At 49.8% G+C, this 12,065-nt stretch overlaps 1 protein-coding gene across 2 annotated transcripts in view; it reads left to right on the top strand.

Annotated features, from left to right (window-relative positions):
• Positions 1–4,322: 4,322 nt before the first annotated feature.
• LOC144949616 (uncharacterized) overlaps positions 4,323–12,065 on the top strand; it is a 33,349-nt gene continuing 25,606 nt past the window's right edge. For both annotated transcript variants that reach the window (XM_078879585.1, XM_078879586.1), the window contains exon 1: positions 4,323–4,557. The gene's annotated coding sequence lies outside the window, so the exon portion shown is untranslated. The remainder of the gene's footprint in view (positions 4,558–12,065) is intronic.

Below are 12,065 nucleotides of genomic sequence, written 5' to 3'. Positions count from 1 at the left end.
TAATAGATATTAATAGTGTGACCATTCACATGCCAATTTTAGATACTGGTCATCAGACAGCATTTAAAAAATGAAATTCTCATCAGGCTCCATGTTGTTCAGTGCAGTCCCCAACTCGTATTGACTCCATCACTCTGTGGAGTACATAGTACAGATATAAAATTGGCTTGACAATGAAGAAGGGACATTTCCCGAAACATCGCATGTTACTATATCTGTATTTATTTTAAGGCCGCATTGTTGAGTATGTAGAATACGAATCGGTTTTACTCTTTCTGGCAATACAACAGGAGTTGTTAAGATGTGCAAACGCCAAATAGATACATTTTGCAAGGAATCAAGTCTGCATTAACCACACATACTTGATTCATAGTAAAAGGCATCTCTTTGGTGTTTGAACATCTTAACACCTGTTTTATTGCCAGTAAGGGTAACACCTATTATTATTATTATTCATACTTTGATTCTGGCAAGAAGGTGTTGAATATGTCAGCTTGCTGTGGTCTCACGCGGGATTAAAGGGTGTGTGTGCATCTAAAGCAGTGGTTACTAGCGTGGGGTGCACACTGGACCCCATGGGGGTGCGAGATGCCCCTTTCTGTGGGGGTGCGAGACATGGCCTGATTTAGTTTTAGAAGAACAATCATCGAAAACACAAATCAAGCAGGGGCACGTAAGCACAACTTACTTTGTTTCATCAAACCACATGTATGTATTGACATTTTTTAAACGATTGACAACCATGGGGCTTGCAATGCTGCAGTAAAGGTTACGAACCACTGCTCGGAATAATCTTCAGCAGCGCACGAATGGAAAACGGCAGTGGACAGAGCGAGACCGCTGATGAAGTTGACGTTCAACGTAAACTCCTAAGCATTTACACCCCCCCCCCCCCGCGATTCGATGAATTGTTACGATTTGATCATTTTAAAAAAAACATCTCTATACTTGCGTCTCATTGTTACATTTAGAACAATTGCATTTTCAATTCTTCCAAATGCGAACCCAGCGGATGAATTAAACCCACGATGCAGCATTGCCTACTTTATTTTTTATTACACGCTTTCTTTAAACTCACTCTGTTGTTGTCGTTGTTGTATCCTCAAATCTTGTAACTCAATTTTAACCCACTTCCCAATGTGGTATCGACTGCAAACTTGGTATACTTATGTTATACTGATGACAATACTATATCCTATCATAAAAATAATATATTTGTAAACATTCTTTTTTATATGTTATGTTTCGGCTTGGGTATAATTGTCCATGCTCAACTGATGTTGGCTGTAAATCAACACGATCCCTTACGTTATGGCAAGCCTCGGGGCCACTACCTGGAGTCGTGGAGTTCTGCAATTACTAGTACATTTCATAAAAGCGTGTTTTAAAAAAAGTTGTTAAAGAAATATTACTTATTTTGTGGGTGCAAGAACGAACTGGGAACGTTAACACGCCATTTACATAACTCGTAATTAATCAATATTTATATTTTTTAACACGCGCCCTATTAAATTTGCGAGGCTTAATTAAGACGGTGACTTACAACGACGGTTTCGTGGTTTCGAGCCGTGATTAATACGGCTGGGTTCAACATCCGTTTATATGGGCGCAGTACATTATGGATCACGGATGACGTTAAAGATTCCAGTGTTACGTCGATCGATCGGAGAGAGAAAAAAAATCGATGGATTGTGTGCTGACGTCGGAAGGACCGATATTTTGCAACGGTTTAAAAATAAAAAATAAACAAATGTACTCGCGAATTTCTTGATTGGCAAGCGCGTAGCAAGAGAGGAACACATAAAGCAAAGCATTGAAAAAAAACCCCAAAAAAACTAAATGATGAACGAAGCAAAGTGCCGACTACACCGAGCATCTTCTTACTCTTAGGTTTTTTCGGTAAAGTCACGTAGGTAAAAAATAATCAAAATCAAAATAATAATAAAATATTAAATACTAATAAATGAAAACGAATTTTATGTTATTATTATTTTTATTATTTTTTACCTACGTGACTTTACCGAAAAAACCTAAGAGTATGAATCCTTGCAGTCACGAAAGCTTCAAATCTAGAGCATCTTCTTATTTCCTCTGATCGTAAACAAAAAGAGAGAGAATCACCCGAACTGTGGCGACTTGGCAGGGAGGCTCACGAAAAAGGGTCGAGAGTGAGCGGCGCTTTCTCGGATTGGCAAGCGAAGTAATTAATAGTCACAAGAACTGTCCATCGCAATACCGTGAAATGTTATGATTGCGTTCATATTTCTCGCCTTGCGCAGCATTGGAACCCCCCCCCCCCCCCCCCGTGGGTCGTCTCTCTTCCCATGCTCTGATTGAGAATAACCTTGCTCAATGTCCCAGAAACGTGTTACAACACAAACACCAACACTCTTTTATCTGTTACACGTCGATAGTGCTGCTTTGCTGCTGGTCGTTTGACGTTTTGGCCTGCGGCTCAAAGAAACTGTGTTCAAAAAATGTAATTAATATTAAAACATTTAAATATTAATTTACTCTCTCCATCCCCAGAGTACCCCCCCCCCCAGTTCCTCCTCCCCCGATTCCACCTCGCACCTCCGATTAGCACGGGTTTCTACGTACGGTGCGAAAGAAGTTCAACATACTGTACATACATACTGTAACTCCTTCCATCCCTACCCTCCCCCTCCCGTCTCTCCCCCAATCAAACTACCCCCCCCCCGACCCTCAATCCCCCCCCCCCAGTCGCACCTCCAATCCCCACGTCCCTCTCCCCACCTCTTGACCCCCCCCAGTCCCTCCCCACACCATCCCTCCTCCCCCCAAGTCGCCCCTCACCGCACCCCCCCCCATTCATCTCCACCCTCTCCTCCAGTGTCTCCCCCAACTAATCTACCCCCCCAGACCCTCCACCCTCCCCCCCCAGTTGCACCTCCAATCCCCACCCCCCTCTCCCCACCCCCCCAGCCCCTCCCCTCCCACCCCCCCACCCTGGTCCCTCTCCCCACCTCTTGTCCCCCCCATCTCCACCCTCCCCTCCACTCTCTACCCCCTCCCCAATCGCTCCTCCCCATTCCGGCTCCCCCCATAGGAGTCCCTCCCGGGGGGTGAGAGGAGAAAGGGTCGATGGGGGGGTGGAGGGGGTGGATGGAGGGGAGTAGATGGGGGGGTGGATGGGGAGGGGTGGGTGGAGAAGGTGGATGGGGGGGTGGATGGAAGAAGGGGGGGGTGGAAGAGGGGGGGTGGGGGTGGAAGAGGGGGGGGGGGTGGATGGAAGAGGGGGGGGGGGGTGGATGGAAGAGGGAGGGGTGGATGGAAGAGAGGGGGGGGTGGATGGAAGAGGGGGGGTGGGGTGGATGGAAGAGGGGGGGTGGATGGAAGAGGGGGGGGGTGGGGGTGGATGGAAGAGGGGGGGTGGGGGTGGATGGAAGACGGGGGGGGGTGGATGGAAGAGGGGGGGGTGGATGGAAGATGGGGGGGGGTGGGGGTGGATGGAAGAGGGGGGGGGGTGGATGGAAGAGGGAGGGGTGGATGGAAGAGAGGGGGGGGGGTGGATGGAAGATGGGGGGGTGGGGGTGGATGGAAGAGGGGGGGTGGATGGAAGATGGGGGGGGTGGGGGTGGATGGAAGAGGGGGGGTGGGGGTGGATGGAAGACGGGGGGGGGTGGATGGAAGAGGGGGGGGTGGATGGAAGATGGGGGGGGTGGGGGTGGATGGAAGAGAGGGGGGGGTGGATGGAAGATGGGGGGGTGGGGGTGGATGGAAGAGGGGGGGGTGGATGGAAGATGGGGGGGGTGGGGGTGGATGGAAGAGAGGGGGGGGTGGATAGAAGAGGGGGGGTTGGGGTGGATGGAAGAGGGGGTGGATGGAAGAGGGGGGGTGGGGGTGGATGGAAGAGGGGGGGTGGGGGTGGATGGAAGACGGGGGGGGGTGGATGGAAGATGGGGGGGTGGGGGTGGATGGAAGAGGGGGGGTGGGGGTGGATGGAAGACGGGGGGGGTGGATGGAAGATGGGGGGGTGGGGGTGGATGGAAGAGGGGGGGTGGGGGTGGATGGAAGACGGGGGGGGGGGGTGGATGGAAGATGGGGGGGTGGGGGTGGATGGAAGAGGGGGGGGGTGGATGGAAGAGGGGGGGGTGGATGGAAGATGGGGGGGGGTGGGGGTGGATGGAAGAGGGGGGGTGGATGGAAGAGGGGGGGTGGATGGAAGAGGGGGGGTTGGGGTGGATGGAAGAGGGGGGGTGGATGGAAGAGGGGGGGTGGATGGAAGAGGGGGGGGGTGGAAGAGGGGGGTGTGGGCGTGGCCACGTGACCGTGTCCCGGCATGCCCCGCGCACCGCCGCCACCGCTGCTGGGGTGGCCCTCACTGGTGCTGCCCGCGCGGCGCCGCTGCCGCTTCTCTCCGCCGCTGCCACCACCACCGCAGCTACTGCTGCTGCCCGGGGCATCTCCCGTAAGAGAGAAGCAGCAGCAGAGAGAGAGAGAGAAGGAGAGAGGGCGGGAGACGAAGAGGGGGGGGAGAAGGAACGGACGGACGAGGAGTACGAGGAGCAGTCACTCGTCCGCCGCCTCCACGCGGTGAGACGGCGGCAGGAGGAGGAGGAGGAGGCCGGCCGGGGGGGGGGGAGCGACTCGGTCGTGTCGGTCGTGTTGGGCAGGGTTACAACAATAGCCGCTGGGTTTAGCGCTGTTAGCGATGGTGAATGGTTTAATGACGGGCGAGTGATGATGTGGCTATGGCCGTGTGTGGAGACGGCGTTGGGGGGGGGGAGGTGGAACGCGGTTCGCGCTACGAACCCCGGCGGGCCGAGTTCGATTACCCGCTCACGGCTATCGGGTGATGGTTTTATCTTGATCTGGTTCCTGGGGCCTCCCCGAGGTCGACTCGAGCGCTCGAATTCGGTGTGTGAATGTCGCCACGAGGGAGACAAAGGCGGCCGGGCGTGGTGGTTGTGGTGGTGGTGGTGGCCTCCCCCCCACCCCCTCGTGTGTCTTCATAGGTGCTGCTCGCTAAGAGCACTTGCCCCAATACTCTGTTGAGGCTATACGGGGGGTCTTTGTCTTTGGGGGTAGTGTGTGGGTTGAGTGTGTGAAGTGTCCAGTCTTTATTATTATATAAATAATAGCCTTTAGTAACACGACTGTGTGTGTTATGTCTTCCATGATGCAGTATTGAGTCAGTCTTCCTGTTTAGTGTGTGAGCACGTGGGATGTAGTCTGTGGGTGAAGTGTTAACAGTCTTTAGTGCATAGACTTAGTCATTAGTCTGTGTGTGTGTTGTGTATTAATTAATGTGCAGTGATTAGTCGGTGTGTGTGTGTTGCGTATTGATGTGCAGTGATTAGTTTGTGTATTCAGTGTGCAGTGATTAGTCTGCGAATTATGTATTCAATGTATCGTGATTACCGTGTGTGTTATTTAATGTTGCAGTGATTAGTCCCTGCGTTGTGTATTATGCAATGTATAGTGATTACTGTGTTGTATTATTTAATGTTGCAGTGATTAGTCCGTGTGTTGTGTACGATTCAATGCGGAGCGATTAATTATTCAGTGTTGTGTGCTTTAATGTGCAGTGATTAGTCAACGCGTTTCGTGTGTGGACACGTGGAGATGATGTGTGATGTAAGCTGTGTGTGTGGTAACGGCGGCTTGTGGAGGTGACAATGCAAAGCGTATTTGAGTGATTAGTATCCGTGTTGATTGGTATAGCCTTAAGTGTAGAGTGAGTGAGTAGTCGATATTCGAGTGTGTGAACACGTGTGGATAGTACGCGCAGTCATCGACTTAAGAACACCCGATTTACGAACAAGCCCCCACTTAAGAACCGGCTTACGTGAAATATTTTTTTTAGCATTGACTTAAAGCTTGCACTTTTAAGTCCGCCTCGCTCCGGGAGTGAGTGTTTGTGTGTTTGTGCATTTAAATACAGTCGATTATTGTGTTCCATCTCATGAACCGTTGGACTTACGAACAGGTCTCAATAACTAATTGTGCTTGTAAGTCGAGGACTGTCCGTAACATGATTTTTTTTCTTCGCGTCGTCTGGTTTTTCCTTACGAACATGCATTTAGATTATTCAGATTATTTTGCTGCGATACATTTGTAGCCCGGTCGCTTCTGGAAAAGAGTCTAATAGCTCAGTGGGCTTTACCTGGTAAGATACAAATGGTTTAGTTGCATTTGTATATAAGTGGTTTGTTTACTTTTCCTATTGTGTTTTTGTATTCTATGGGAACCTCATTTGCCAGTAAAAATATGATAATTGGTTCTTTACCCTTCTATCTGGCAACAAAACTGACACCTTTTTACAAGGAGTCATGTTTGCATAGACCGCAATACCTGCAGTCATAATACAAACAAAAGAACATAACTCTGATAATGTGCACTGTCCTTAAAGTTGATTGATCCACACCCGAGACAGCTTTCCTTAGAGCCTAGTCTCACATGGTGTTGGACCAGATGACGCCAAAAGGCGCACAACTCAAAGACAATGCAACATCAGAGTATGAGAGCTCGGGGATTAACCACGTAACTTTTTCTCCAGACGCGTGTACCCGGGTTATGCGTGACGATTGTGCAGGTCTATCCCACTGTCGTTCAGTCTCGTGTTGTGTAATATGTAGCATTTAGGCTATGCGTAGTGTTTAACATGCAACTATTTGTCTGTGTTTAGTGTGCGTGGCTATCGAGAGAGAGACAGTCTGTCCCACCGTAGTCTTCCATTTTTAGTGCTTTAATATTCAGGATTTAGTCTTGGCGTATGTAGCGTGTGCTATTCGTTGTGTAGTGTTTCATGTGGAGTGATTCTTCCGTGTATTTTAGCATGCAAGTAAACACGCGTGTGGGTATAACATTGGCTGTGGATGTGAGAGTCGTGCCTCCGACAATCAGTGACCGCAGAAATGTCCCAGGTGTGCCGTGGTATTTTTGAAAGAACCTCAAATCTTCATCTCTTCACCCGCACGTCACCTCTCGCCACCTCCCACCCGTCCCTTCTTCGTTGGTCGTGGCGCACGACGGCAGCGGACGGCAGCGGACGGCCGTCAGTGCCCATCCAACCCCGGGCATCTCAGCTCTCGAAATCGTGCAGTTGGGCAAACGGACATGGAGACAGAGACACATGCAGAGACAAAACACGGGATACGAATGGTGATACAGACACGGATACGCACGGTGATACAGACACGGACACGCACGGTGATACAGACACGGAGACGCACGGTGATACAGACACGGAGACGCACGGTGATACAGACACGGAGACACACGCAGAGGCACAGGGAGACACACGCAGAGACACGTACAGAGACATGGAGACACACGCAGAGACACGGTGACACAAACACGGAGACAGAGGTACACACACAGACACGGGAGACACACGGTGACACATGCTGAGACACGGACGCACGAGGACATGGTGACACAGAGACACGCAGAGACACGGTGACACAGACACGGAGACACAGGCACATACAAAGACACGGCGACACAGACACGGAGACACAGACAGAAGCACACACAGACAACGAGATGCGCAAACACGACGAGACTCGCGCGGTCGGGCAAATTCTCGTCACGGATTTTGGCAGCGCCGCCGCATGGTGCCCTTGTTCTCGATGGGATCCGGGGAGGCGAGGGGGGGGAGATCGTGAATTATCTTCAGATACAAACCCAGCCACCCACCCGTGGTGATGTTCTGGTTGTGTGTGCCGCGAAGATCAAGCAAGCTCCAGCGTGTGCCGTGGAATTCTTATTCTTTCGTCTGTCATACATAATGTATAGACTACGGTTTTAAATCGGTTGTAGAATTCTTATATTGGCGAGACGAAATCAAAGGTGTTTGGTGGCCACTGCTGGAGCTGAGCAACTGGGGAAAGGGAGGAATTGATGATGGGAGTGAGGGCAGGCCGTTGCTTGGTAAAAATCTTCTGGTTGACAAGTGGCGTCACGTGCTCTGTATGCAAATTGCTTAGTATGTGTATTTAGTGTGTCGACGAGTGTGTTTGCGCAATCACGTGTGTGTGTAAACATTTGTGTTTAGCAGGAACATTGGCTGTGGAGTGGAAAGGAGCTCAGTTGTGGGTCAGGCCACTAGGACTTGCCAGGGGCAATTCTTCTGTAGCCTTTCGTGTATAATGACGGTTTGATTAATGTTTCTGTTTATCTACGCTATACTGTGCGTATAATACTTATTTCTGTGTATGGCAGCGGCTAGAGGAAGCCTTCATCCAGCAGTAGACTTATCATGGACGACGATAATGATGTGTGTATTCGGCACGCGAGTACTGCTCCGTCTGCAGTATTTTAGAGTTAATTTTGGTAGTCTGCGATCGAAGCATGGGCAATCCGACCCGATCTCGGAAGCTAAGGTGAAGTTCAGCCTGGTTAGTGCTTGGATGGATAACCACCACCACGTTGTGGATGGACATCGGAGTGAAGCAGAGACCATTGTTGACCATAATAGACTTTTTTTGGTTCTTAAACCCGCCACCACTCGACACGGCAAATTGGTAAGGTTTGTCACCTAAACAGAACGTGCCAATTCGTTACGAGTACAGCAACACCGGTGTGTTGGAGAGCAAAGCCACAACATGTACAATCTTGTGTACGACGTTTCGCCTATAATTACAACGAGCTTCATCAGGCGACGGCCAGATTTTGTGTTGTGTTGAACCAACACGACCATTGTTGTATAGAACTTCCATGTCTCCACTGGGTCACCTTCACCAACCCGCGCTGGTCGGCGTGGTGAAGTTTGGTTAAACAGCCCCCCAAGACTCGCGGCACGGGTACGTGCTGAGCCTGTGATCCGGCAGTGGATTGAAGACCAAGGCTTGTGCGCACGTGTTATAACCGTAAGCCGTGCACGTGTTAAGTGTAAGGCGTTCGTCACCACGCTCTGCAACGTTCACTGTGTGCAGTCGAATGCCCTAGGGAGAGGGACAACGCCTTCACTCTGTAGTGTTTAATGATCAGTGTCTGGCGCTCACTCTGTAGTGTTAAGAGTTCAGTCTTCCTTATTATTTAAATTCAACTCGTTTGCATACTAATCTATTATGCCGCATGTAAGGTTCATGCTCTGTGAGTGAGACATTCTAAATTCGTATTGATATATGGGCTATGAAGAATTACGACCATTGCCCGAAACGTCGCACCATGGGAACAGAAATTTAGAGTAATCCGTGACTTAAATTATTGGCGAGAGAGAAACATTTAATCACGCTTTTTGAGTCCAGACCCAAAAATAGCCAGTGCCCAGCATTACAAAATTGTAATAGATGAGACTGAATACATTTTTTTTATTGGATAAAGTTTTTGAAAAAAAAACTTTGGAAAGGTGACAAAATCCGGAAGACGCTCCTGTCCACGATAGGTCAAGTTGCTTTTGTTCAACAGGGCGAGAACCCGGGAGACCGGGCGATAGTTTCCAGAGCGTCACCTGGGTCGCCAAATTGACGAAAAGTAAAATCGATGTCAAGTACGGCGTCGCGGCCCCACGAAATCCCCATCAACCTATTATTGCACCATCGCAGGGAATGCCATCGCGATGCTATCACAGGGACCGTGACGGAGTTGAGTGTCATCACAATCTGGGTTTCAGCACGGCAGAGTTTGCCTTGAAAAAAACATTACACAACGTACAGCATTTATTACACAAAGGGCATACTGTACTGGAAACTCCAGCGATTAACACGAGCCTAGCACAGCCAATTGACTCTCCATCAGCACTGATTAAACCGGACAAACATTTTTTTTGTGCCGGTGCTGCGTTGGCATTGGTGCTCGAGCACAAATAAACAAAAGCTCAACTCAACCACAGTACTACCAGTGGCCCTGAAGAGGAAAAAAAATAGGTCGTAGGTGACGTTTCGGGCAATGGCACCTTCGTCATAGCATTGATGATGGAATGTACGGTGGTGTTGGACCATTGGGGATTCGCCACAGAAATAATTTTCACCCCCCTCTGCCCCTGCTCTCCTCCCCCCCCCCCCCCCTTTGTGATTTAGAATGTCCTAGTCAGGTGACAGAAAAGATATCGACAAGACGTAGAGATGTGACGAGATGAGAGAAAAGCGACGTACGGACAAAATTGTGGCAAAATGAGAAATCGACGAATGTGTTGAGATGTTTACGAGAGATACAGAGAAGAAGATAGGGAGCAGAGATACAAAATTGTAATTAATTTTGGTTATTTACAGTCTGAGGATATCAATTAGAGCTGACATTTGTTCATCCATATTCATACATCGGGGTGGGGGGTGGGGTTCTGAAGCCTTTTGCTTAAGTTTTAAGTTTGCGACATGCCTAACACCACACACATGGGTGGAATAGCATTTCAGATGTCTTCATGTTGTTATTTTACGGTCTCCATAGAAGCGACACTTAGAATGTGTTAAAGATGTAAAAAAAGCGCCGATGGGCGGCAGTGCGGACGTGTGGTGGAATTGACGAAGCGTTAAAATGCAAAGTGAAGCCCCGCCACTCTGCGAGCCTTGCTTCGTTCAGAGTTAAAAAGTTTTCGAAAAGCTCCCTTCAGACGCTTCGCAGGCATAGTGGCGTAACTTCCGGCGTTAATTAATTTTGTTCAGCAATTAAAACCCATCGTCTTCGGTTAATGAGGACGACTCAAAAGGCTCATTTGGGCGAGGAGCTGAGCGAAGCCTCCGTTTTGCCGGCGTAAGAGATGCTTCCCTTTTGTCAGCGCTGAACCCATTATTGCCTTCAGCCGAGAGATAGCGATGAGAAAGTTAGCGGCGAGCGGTTATAAATGAACAGCCGTTTGCTACTTGGGGGTGGTGGAGGAGTTGTGGCGGTGCAGTGGAGTGAGCGCCCTGCATTTTGAACCACAGATCTGGCTGTCGCCTGATGAAGCTGGTTGTGATTACTGGCGAAACGTCGTACTCGGATTGGAAATGTTGTGGATTTACTCTCCAACGCACCGGTGTGCTGTACTAGTAACGAATTGGCATGCGCTGTTTACGTGACAAACCTTCACTAATTGGCTGTGTCGGGTGGTGGCGGGTTTAACGAAACATTTATATTTACACGATCTAACCCACACACAAAAAAAAACTGTATTATGGATTCTGAACCCGATTGACACACGTTCAAATTCGTTTAATTTAACTTTCATTCCTTGGCCGTAGCCGACGTCGACGGTCAGTCATATCTGAACCGGTCTGGGGTACGCCCCTCGCTAAACCTGCGCTGACCAGCGGGGTAAAGTATACTCATGCGACCCCGTTTAAGTGGCACGGCATGGCGAGGCTTTGATCCGGTCGTGAAGCGTGGAAAGGGGACTCTTCTACTTACGAACGAGTTGGTTTCCAGAGGTCTGTTCGTAAGTCGATTTGTGCATGAGTCCAACTTTGCTCCGGTCGATTCAAACACGTTGTACGGCATGTGCACTAAACACGGATGCTGCAATCTAAACGTATGGGTGCAGTTAGCACACCGTCGCCTGTGCCTTGGCCCATTGGATGAAGTTGATTCATTCCTACGATTGTGGCACACGGGTCGTGCCATAGCCGTGGCTTCCACACGTTGGCAAAATGCCGGTGAAATTGTGATGCACGCGTGGGGTTGGGTTCCTTTCAGCCCCGGGTGAGATCTCGACACACGTGAGCTGCTAGAGACCTCGGTAAGAAATATTGACGAGGACGACAAGTGGTTCTGTGTACGGTCTCGGCACGGAGCTTGAGCCGATCGCACACACACAACGGAGCTTGAGCCGATCGCACACACACAACGGAGCTCGTGTTCCCGCTCGGTTCGGTGCACGGTCTCGGCACGGAGCTTGAATCGATCACACACACACAACGGAGCTTGAACCGATCAGACACACACAACGGAGCGACGTCGTCAGTGTGGGCGACCGCGAGTGCTTTCAACCGTCTGGAATCGGAATGTGTTTTTTTGATGCACTGGAGGAATCCGATGAGCCGTAAAGCTCTTTTTTCCCAAGGTGTCCAGTAGAAGATTTCCCATGGTGCATCCACTAAACCCCCCCCTCCCCTCCCAACAACTCGTCGGTTACTACTCAGTGCTGTTTCTTGTCGTATTTGTTACACTCGTTTTACATC

The sequence above is a fragment of the Lampetra fluviatilis genome, chromosome 54, assembly GCF_964198595.1.
Source record: "Lampetra fluviatilis chromosome 54, kcLamFluv1.1, whole genome shotgun sequence".
In the NCBI taxonomy this organism is placed as follows: domain Eukaryota; kingdom Metazoa; phylum Chordata; class Hyperoartia; order Petromyzontiformes; family Petromyzontidae; genus Lampetra; species Lampetra fluviatilis.
This window is presented reverse-complemented; position numbering and strand designations above follow the sequence as displayed.